The sequence below is a fragment of the Phyllostomus discolor genome, chromosome 2 (genome assembly GCF_004126475.2).
Source record: "Phyllostomus discolor isolate MPI-MPIP mPhyDis1 chromosome 2, mPhyDis1.pri.v3, whole genome shotgun sequence".
Lineage (NCBI taxonomy): Eukaryota > Metazoa > Chordata > Mammalia > Chiroptera > Phyllostomidae > Phyllostomus > Phyllostomus discolor.
The window spans coordinates 98,760,135-98,770,463 of record NC_040904.2 but is presented as its reverse complement, the minus strand read 5'-3'; the positions used below and the strand labels follow the sequence as shown (position 1 = coordinate 98,770,463).

General features: G+C 41.5%; 1 protein-coding gene and 1 pseudogene across 2 annotated transcripts in view; one reads left to right on the top strand and one right to left on the bottom strand.

The window, feature by feature from the left end:
• The first annotated feature begins 936 nt into the window (after nucleotides 1–936).
• B4GALT4 (beta-1,4-galactosyltransferase 4) overlaps nucleotides 937–10,329 on the top strand; it is a 37,342-nt gene continuing 27,949 nt past the window's right edge. The window contains exons 1-2 of one of the 2 annotated variants that reach the window (XM_036018127.1): nucleotides 946–1,040; nucleotides 8,733–8,858. The gene's annotated coding sequence lies outside the window, so the exon portion shown is untranslated. Of the gene's footprint in view, nucleotides 1,041–8,732; nucleotides 8,859–10,329 lie in introns of both variants that reach the window. The other variant, XM_028505150.2, reaches the window with a different exon arrangement.
• On the bottom strand, nucleotides 7,150–9,798 carry LOC114488797 (annotated as a pseudogene).

Genomic DNA, 10,329 nt, shown 5'->3' with positions numbered 1-10,329 from the left:
CATATTCAATGCCAGTTGTCTCAATACTGTGTAGCATTTTTTTCCAGTGCAGGAATGTAGATGTCAAAAGTCCTAGTGTCCTTTAATCTGAAACAGTTAATCTTTTCTTGTATTGCATGACATTGACATTTTTTGAAGTGTATGGGCCAGTTATTTTGTACAATACCCCTTAATTTGTGTGCCTGCCAGTGTATTTTTGACAGAAATACAACAAAGGTGATGTCATATCTTCAGAGGATTGCCTCATGTGTGATGCCAAATTATGCTATTGGTTACATTAACTTTGAATACTTGGTAAAGGTGGTGTCTGCCGGATTTCTACAATGTGATGGTACTCTATCCCCATTGTAATTGGTAATTTCTAGGGAGTTCCTATTTTTTAAAATTTTCAGAAACAACAAAAAAAGCCTCTTCTATATTGTGTTAGATAATTCTAATATCTAATGTCTTTGTGGGAGGGGGTGTCCGAATCTGTTGGGTTCTGCTCACTGACACTTATGTGGGGCCTCTCGTACTTGCTGTTTTTTTTTTAATTGTGAACTTGTATTTGCTTGAATCCTGTGGGACTAAATAAAGGACGCTTCCTCCAGAGTGGGTTTCTACTGTTTGTACTTACAGCACAGGGCACTTGAAACTCTTCAGTGCTCTTCCACGGTCTTTGCTAGAGGCGCGAGGCTCAGGCATGGCTCTTCTTCCCCATGTTTCGTGACCATTTACTGCAATGGAATTGAGGAGGCGCCCAGCATCTACCGCAGTATTGGCTCAAGGCTTTAAGGTCACTTAAGAGATAAGCTGTCCAAGTCTCCTTTCCCCTCTGGGCGCCCGCTTCAGCGCCCGGGTGGGCTCCTTCTGACCGGGGGTGGGACGCCAGGCGTGTGGAGGAACCGGCCGCTCCGCCCCCAGGGCCGCGCCGCGGAGACGGTGGGACCGGTAGGGGGCGGAGCCGGCGCTCTGGGGCCTGGCTCCGAAGGCCGAGAGGTCCCACTGCCGGCTCCCACCTCCTCCTCTTTCTCCCTGCGGTGCTGACCGAGGTGTCTGGGGTGAGTACGCGGGGCTTTGGCACCGCCGGAGCAGGAGGTGCGTGGGCATCTCTCGCGGGGCAGCGGGTTGGAGCCGGGGCTGGGGCGCGTGGGCTGGAGCGGCCCGGCCTCGGTGGGGGCTGTCCTGCCTCAGCGCGAGAGACCGGGCCGGGTCGGGACCCTGCAGAGGCCGAGCTGGGAGGGAAACATCAGCTCAGGTGTGGACGCCGCAGCGGTGCTCTCTCTGCCGCCGGCGGAGTGCCTGTCGGAGAAGCTGCCTGGTAGGAAGAGATTCAGGGGCCCCCCACTCTCTCTCCCAGGCCCGGCGTCATGATTCTGGGCTCTCCCCGCAGCTCCTCTCTCCCAGCGGGAGCATGAACGTGAAAAAGCCCCTTCTTCGCTGGAGACCTCTTTCCCGAGTTTTTACTGGAGAATTGACCATTGGCTCCAGCCTGAGGGCCTGCAGGGCGGAGGAGTAGTGAGAGGCTTGTGGATTTTAAAGTACTTTATACAAATTGTTAGTCACTGAAAGGTCACGGGGATGTAATGTGCAGCTCAGGGAATGTAGTCAATACTAGTGTAATAAATGTTACGACTCGTGGAGGGGGGTCACTTATAAGTTATACCCTGTATAACTACGATGTTGTACACCTGAACCTAATATAATATTGAATATCAAGTGTAATTGAAAAAGAATTTAAAAATGAAGTACTTCTGAGACACCGGCTTCTAAGCTCTGCTGCCATCCACAGCTGTCGATTTTTGTGTATTGGGTCTTCCACTAGACAAGGGCTAAACCTAGGTTTGGGGAAAAAAAGTTCTGGAGGATTGGGCCTGAGAAAAGAAAGGCCTTTGGGTCGGTAGCTTTGGAACAGCAGTTATCAACCGTGTGGGCGTGTGCCGGGTTGAACTGTTCAAAAGTGGGTGAGGCATGAGGACACCTGCGCAGTCAGGGCACAGGGAGACCTTTCTGAGCTGTTCGGTGATGAAGACGAGGAGGAAGATTGTAATTTGAGGGTTGAGCAAAGTTTTTGTTGTTGAATTTTTAAATATTTAAAGAAAATAAAATAATATATTGAAAATGCAAGAAAGTCAAGGAATCTTGACTAGGAAAGAATAGGATTAAGAGTCCTGATTGAGGAACTGGGTTTAAAAAGAGAAACGGAGGGTGATTTTAGGCACCTGGGCTGGGCAGGAATTTTGGAATGTAACTCTAGGGGGACTAGATAATGCTGTATTGGACCATAATTTATCTTTTTGGAATTTTATCTTCTGGAGCAGAGTTGGCCTTTAAACCCCATGAAATTGCAAAAACTTTCACGGTCTGTGCTTTGACCAGATCAAAAACATCTGTTAAAGAGAAGTACTGAACTGTTTGACCACAGAATCTTGGGGGAGGGGATAAAACTAGCTTTACTGTATTATTACATTTTATATGCTACTTGATAGAATAAGTATTTAGTATCTACATTAAATTGAGCGTTATTTAATGTGTGCTTTTTCCAGAGAGGCATGCAAGTGATTTAGGAACTCACCATCCCTTCGAACATCTTTTATTCGGAGTGGAAACTTCCAAAGCATATTGGTGGTAGTTTTCTTCTCTTTTTGTAAGCCATCAATGAACAATGGTTTCTCAAACCAACCTGGCTTCCTGTTGAAAGTATGGATTCCCTGGCCTCGCCTCAAGCCTTTGAAATAAAACTCTCTGGGGGTGGAGTTTAGGAATGGTAATTTCATACAGAGACCACAGGATCTTCTGGCATTGAAAATTATTGAAAACCTCTGAGGATTTTTATTTGTTTTTTGAGATTTAGGCTTGGGGGGGTCTCTTTAGAACAGATTTTCTTGGAGGTTATTTGAGTGAATTGCTGCCAAATTTATGTAACTGAAAGTTATATTCCCTGTCTGTTGTGTCATCTCTAAATTTTAAAGGAAAATTATGGAGTCATTTTGCCTGAAAAAGTAATTGTTTATAATCATAAAACCCCATTTTAGAAAAATTAGAGGATATAGAAGAAACAAAATTTCCTTAATTCTGCAATTAAGAAATAAATGCCAGTAATTATTTCTGGCATTTTACATGTAAAAGACATGCATACCACACATATATAGCATAATTGGGGTTATATTCTATGTGCATTTTTATATTCTGTTTTTTATCACTTAGCTATTATGAATACTTTCTCATGTAGTTAAATTTTTAAAACACCGTTTTAATGAAAGCATATGTTCCATCAAATGGAGGTACTGTAGTTAATAAAATCAGCTCCCTAACAGTGACACTGATTCTTTTCAGTTTTTGTTATTTTAGTAATGTTGGTTGATGATGTCAAAAATTATTGATATGCACTTTTGAAATCTGATTTTCACATGTCCTTATAGCTTTTCCTAATTAGAAGGAAAGTTAACGTTTCCGAAGGATCTATTACACTTCAGGCCCATTCTCTTATTTCAGTGGTTCTCAAACTTTAATGTGTATAACCTGAGGAGCTTGTTAAAAATTCATTTTCCTGAGTCCCAGGCCCAGCTGCTCTGAGAGTAAGGTCTAGGAACCTGCAATTTTAACAAATTGCCCTCTGTATTAAGTATTATAAGCATTCTTGGAACCACACTTTGAAAAATGTTTTTTATATTAATGGCAAAAAACACTCAGAAATTTGGGTCACTTGCACAAAACCATTTATAGCTCTATGAAGATTTGAACTCAGCTCTTTGTGACTTAAGTCTTTTTTTTTTCCCATTACCTGAGACCTTCTCAAACCTTCTCATTGAGGTGTCCCTAATGACTGCAGAAAGGGAACTCTGACCCCGCTGCAGGGTTCTCTGGGACAGCTGAAAATGACACATAAGTACACATTGAATCTCCATTAAAATCTCCTATTAGAAATTCCTATGCATTCTGTTATGCTGCATAGCCTATACCGCATATAACAGTGTCAGTCCTTCGCTTGTCAAATTTACTTCATGTTACCTGACCATTTTATGGCAGCTCTTGCTGTAAAATGGGTGATGCAGGGTCATCTGGTACCTCTTACCCAGATGCTCCAGTGTGCTCCGTGGGTTTAGGGAGGAAGGCGCAGACGAAGTGCTAGGAGTCAGGAAAGAGGGGCACTGCCTTGGAGTGCTCAGTGGCAGAAGAGCAGAAGGTGGTGGGCATGGCCAAAAGAAAGTGCCACTTATTAGAGATGGAGCTTTAGGAAAGTGCTGGTGTTAGTAAACTGAAGGGAGCTAGCATGGGGGTGGGGCCGGGTGGGGTTGGGGGAAGCCTTTTCATTTTCTAGAAACTTCCGAAAATGTAATTTTGCACCCAGTTAATTTTCCCCTTTCCTGGTTAATCATTGTTTTCCTTCTCCTCTTCCTCCTCCTTTTTTGCATTTCATTTGTTTTAGTAGTGTCCTTAAGTATTTTAATGAGCATATCCTACAAAGTAATTTATTATTTACCAAATTCAGCACTGGCTATGTGTCAGGTCATAGGAATAGAATACAAAACTCAGTGATTCTCTTAGAGAATTAAATTAATTTTATTATCATATGTTGGATTATATTCAGTCTCCAACTTTTTTTAACTTTTAAGTTTTAATTAATTTTAGACTTAGAGACAAGTTGCAAAAATATATAGAAAATTCACTCAACTTCCTTTAGTGTAACCCCTTATATAACCATGGTTCAGTTATCAGTACAACTAACTACAGACTTTGAGTTTCATCAGTTTTTCTGCTAATGATATATGTTTTTTCAGAGTATTACAATGCTTTATTAAGAGTCCTGGCTTTGAATTAGTAGCTAAAGTAACAATTGCATGAAGCCAGATTGGATGTACTGCATAATACTCATACTTGATTTATTGATATCTCTGATCAATTTTTTAGACAAAGGTCAACTTTTTGTTTTTTATTAAGCACATTCTATAGTACAAGGCTGTCATGAATGATATCTGTACAATTTAATAGTTTTGATAGTTGTTCAGACACAAATTTATTTCAAATAGATAATTGGCCAACATTATTAATTAACAAGTTAGAATTAGACTATCCCAGTGCTTTAAAACATGAATAAAGCAGTGATTTGTAGTTGCAAATTATTACTGTAATCCCAGAAAGCCAGAATTCCTTGGGTGCCAAAGTCGCTGCTGTAGTTTAGTTGGAGCTATTCAAAGGTGGTGTGCATATTCAGATGTCTTGATTCCCCAAGGAACAAGAACTTCATATTAAATGACAACAGAATGTCCCTTAAATCAGAAGAATTTCTTCCTCCCTTGTATTTTCTCCCCTCCCTGGGACTCTACTAACCAGTTTGCTGGTAACACTGTAAGGTGAAGAGTGGCAAAAGTTAAATCACTTTCACAACTACTGTCAAGCTTACAACCTCAGCCTGATGATTGGAGGCTTATTTTGTTACCCTTTTCTTTTTAGTTATTTATTTTAATTAATTAATTATTTTAGAGAGAGAGAGAGACATCGATTTGTCGTCATTGGTTGATTTCTGTATGTGCCCTCACTGGGGATCAAACCTGCAGCCTTGGTCTATTGGGACAAGCACTCTAACCAACTGAGCTGTCTGGCCAGGACTATTTTTTTATATATTTAGACTCAACTTCTTAAAAACAGAAATTATTTAGTAACTTGTGGGAATAATCATTTTTATTTATATTGATTTATTTTTTTAATTTAAATTATTTTATTGTTGTTCAATTACAGTTGGAATTTATTTTCTTTTAAAAGGAAAAAGCAAAGCTAACCAGTGAACGAATCACATACCCACACTGTTCTCAGTGTAAAGGACAAAACAGAGACTAGGGACCTTCCTATTGGTAGCAGAGTGTGCTTCCCTGGGGGGAGGTTTCATTAACAGGAAGTTCTTATTGGTCCTTTAAAATGTTATTGACATTCCTTGGTCTTTGAAGACAATGTCAAGGGGCAAGTCAAAACTTAATACTGAACAAGGAAAAAGAAGTGCCCACCAGATGCCAAAGTCCTTTCCACACATGGTCACTATGATGGATCATTCACACATTTGGTCTGCTGAGCACTCTGGAACTCTGAGGATCTTCCTGGGCCACATCATAAGGTGACACCAGAGATGACAGGGATGGGATTCATGAACTTGAATCTTTGTACCACGTAGGCATACCCATCACTCAAGATGGGCCTCTGAACAAGCCAGACCTGGTATATGGGCTCCAACATACAAGCAGTTCTGCTAACATCCTGACAAGGCTAGGATGCATGAAGTCTAGAGCCAGGAAAGTCAGTAGGGCCTTCTTGTTCTTCCCTCCGCAGGGTCACTAACCCACAGAATAATGATTTTTGACAGTGAAATCAAATGAATACTATGGGAAGTGACTACTTGTAAGTACTCAGGAGTACTTATGAGGAAAAAACAACAAAAGGTACCTTGCTGTTGCATATACTGCACAACAAATAAAACATTCTGGCCCTCACTGGTATGGCTTAGTTGGTTGAGTGTCGTCCCACAAAGTGAAAGGTCGCCAGTTTGATTTCTGGTCAGGTCACATGCCTGGACCAGGGCCAGGTCCCTGGTTGGGGCATGTGCGAAAGACAAGCGACATATGTTTCTCTCTCTCTCTCTCTCTTTCTCTCTCTCTTCCCCTCTGTCTAAAAATAAATAAATAAAACCTTTAAAAAATAGATAAAAAACATACTGTATTAAACTTTCAAAATTACATTTTAAAACAAGATTCCCATAAAAAACACACCACACAAACACAATGACGATGACAAAATAAAAACCCATATGAATACAGCAGGAAGGGTTCTAGACATTCCATATCCACCCTGGTATCAGGTTCTTGAGCCCAGCCCAGTACTAAGTGGGAATACACTCTACTAGTGTCTTGGGCATGGGGGAGGGGGAGGGCTTGACTTCTTGAGGTTATACTATTGTGTACATTATATCTACATGCAGATACAGTATTTAAGTTAGGAGGAAAACATGTGTAAAGATGTTACTCTACCAAATATCAGGAGATGGTTGAGGTGCAGAGAACAGTTAATAAAAGAGCTATATTACTTGCTTAGAGATGATATAACCTGGCTTAGAGTTTTTTAAGTTCAAAGAAATGGTACAGAAAGGAAGTGTAATGCAAAAAAAAAATAAACAATCCAGAGAAATTTTCCCATTGTCTAACGTATTTCTAATACAAGTCAGAATTCAGAATGGTGTGGACTATCAAAAGGGGACATTACCTTCTGAAAAGGAAAGACCTGGACATCTTAGGTAGGGGCTGGCACCCAGCATTTCACTGAAGAAGAATGCTCTTTGTTAATAGCAGACCAAAATGGAAAGCAATGTAAATTAGAGGCCCAGTCTTCTTTTGATTGTTGATTTATTTCCAGAGAACATACTTTTATATGAAAAATGTACATTTGAAGCATTCGGTATTTTTCGCTAATGGGGGAAGGAAATGGGCGTCTGTCCTAGTTGAAGTCAGTGAAGCTAAGGTATTCTCAAAGTGGAGGATGAAATTGGAGGTGAGAAATGCCAGTACTTGAAGAGTTAGGCAGTTTTGCATCTTCCCAGCATCTAGAACCAATTCCAGCGCATTGCTTTCCTGTGAAGAATCCATTAGGTGCTGGTGACCATCTAGCCAGTAGTTCAAGACTAGGAAATTCTGCAAGGGATAAAGTGCAAACTGTTACCTGGAGATGCTAAGTGTATGTTCTGGAGGAGAACAGGTCTCATTCTGGGCACTGGGAGGCATATTTAAGAAATCCCAACTCAAAATAGTGTTATCATGAGAGCTGCTAATGATTTGCAGTTCATCAAGCTGCAGCCAAAACACATGTCTGGAATGTTTCACCAAGGTGCACAAACACAATGCTGAGGCTTGAGGGTCGAGAGCAACTTTTTCACTCCCAAACTGTTATATTCTCCTCATAGACCTTGCTGACAATCCTCTTCTTACCAAAGCAGATGCATTGGACCAGTTCTTCATGTCCCTCTAGGACCTTTAAACAGGCACCATTCAGCATCCCATAGCATGATGGTATTATCTGATGATCAACTAACAAGCAGCTGGAGAGAGGCAAGGCTTCACTTGTGCTTGTTCAGAATATGAACACATTCACAGGTACTCGTGCTGCAGACTTTGATGGTTCCATCACTAGAGGCAGACATGATGTTCTTAACATCGAAGTCTGCTACACTGACAGCAGCACAGTGGCTGACCAGGATGCAGAGTAAAGTGGTGACAGTTTGGCAGAAGCCATGTCCCACACAGTGATAGAGAGGTCCTTGGAACAGGCCACCATCAGTCCCTGGCTGAAGCAGAAGTGCAGTACAGCCTCGTCTGGTGGACCAGCGTGCTCAGTACTTCACCCATGTTAACCTCCCAGACTCCCACTGTGGAGTCTGAAGCCCTAGTCACAATGACACATTCATCATCCTGGAGACAAAGGAGCCAGTGTTAACACTTTCCAACATTCCAAGCTGGTTTTATCCCACATCTTAATAGAATTATCTCATAGGCCACTGATAATTTTTTGTCATAATAGTGCAAACAGTAGACACCTTTACTGTTTTCAGAGTGGCACTGAATGCTCTGCAAGTTGTGTGATCCACATCATCAGTTAGAATCTGTAGTCTCTATATCCTGCATAATCTTTGGATATAATTTGTAAAATGAATTGCAAGAGCCATCTGTGGGTTTGTTTTTAAGCAGGTAATGATCCCACCCTCTTCTTTCTGAAAGTTCCTTCCACAGGGGGTCAGTGTGCACCATTCATTCCATCAGCTTCTTTCAGAGCATTCCTTCAGAGATCACTTGCTGTCCTCCTTTACATACAAGCTGTGCTGCACACAGAGACCTGGCATGCAGGTAGGAAAGACTGTTTGCTGCTATGCGACCTAAGCCTTGCTCTGGTAAAGCGGTAATGAAGTTCTCATGGAACGTGGGCTCCTGGTACAAGTTAATATGTCCATACTGGTAATGATACATTCAGGAGACAGGTGCTCCACAAATTCCACTTGATCTAATTAGACCATTGGTCAAAATATTTCATACACAAGTTTTTTTTCTTTTTTGTTAGTTTCCTTCTGATAGCTTCTTTTCTGGAGATGATCATAGATGATGTTCCATTACTTATCTGGAAAATATTTTGTACTTCAGCCCTGATTGGTGTGGCTCAGTGGGTTGGGCACTGCAAGCTGAAAGGTCACCGGTTCAATTCTGGGTCAGGGCACATGCCTGGGTTGGGGCCAGGTCCCCAGCTGGGGGCATGCAAGAGACAACTGCACATTGATGTTTTCCTTCCTCTCTCCCTCCCTTCCCCTCTCCCTAAAAATAAATAAATAAATAAATAAACAAATAAATAAAAAAGAAATATTTTGTACTTCAGATCTACCAATCCAGAATGAATTGGGGGTATGCTCTTTAAGGCTAGTCTGAGAAAAGACAGTAGTCAAGCAGCTTTCAAGATTCTGTTTACTGTATCCAGCTTTCCTCAACAAAATCCCAAACGTGTACTTCAGTAACTGTTGAAAGACAGAAAGCCATCTCTACATCCATTATGGCATCAGCAGCAAAGGATAGGCACCAAGAAATGGAAGGAAGGGCCCATGGAATAGTGGATCATGAGCTTGATCCTTGTGTCTTCAATTGCCTTGAAGGGCTCTGTGGTGATCCTGGGCACCCCTCCCCCACACACTCCCATGGCAGCCTCAGAGCAAGGAGGCAAGGAGGCGGATGTGGTCTTCACACCTCTTCTGGCCGCCAGCCTCCCCTCTAGGAAGCTAGTGATTTTTTTTTCTATTTCCATAGTCTATCCAGGATCCTATTAATTGCATTTACTTATTTCTCCTTAGTCTCCTCCAGTCTGAGATAGTTCCTCAGTTTTTTTCTTTCTCTCATTATTTTGACCCTCTTAAAGAATACCAATTAGTTATTGTAGAATAAAGTTTTGCACAAGAGTACCAATTAGAGTATTATCACTGATTCATGAAATTTAATAGATCTTATTACTGGTGATATTAACTCTGATCACTTGGTTAAGGTGATATCTGCTAGGTTTCTCCCCTCTAAAGGTAACTGTCTTTTCCTTTGTAGTCAATAATTATCCTGAGGGAGAAACTTTGAGACTCTGCAAACTGTTTATCCTCAAATTTTCACCCACTGGCTTCAGTGCCTACTGGGGGATCTTGTGTGCACCAGTGAACACAGTGGTGTCTGCCTGATGGTGATTTTTCTCATCTCCTGCTTCCTTATTAACTGGAAGTTAACTCTAGGAATTAGTATGTTTATTTGGTCATTTCTATTGTGGATTCATGGATATTTACAGTGTCATTGTTGA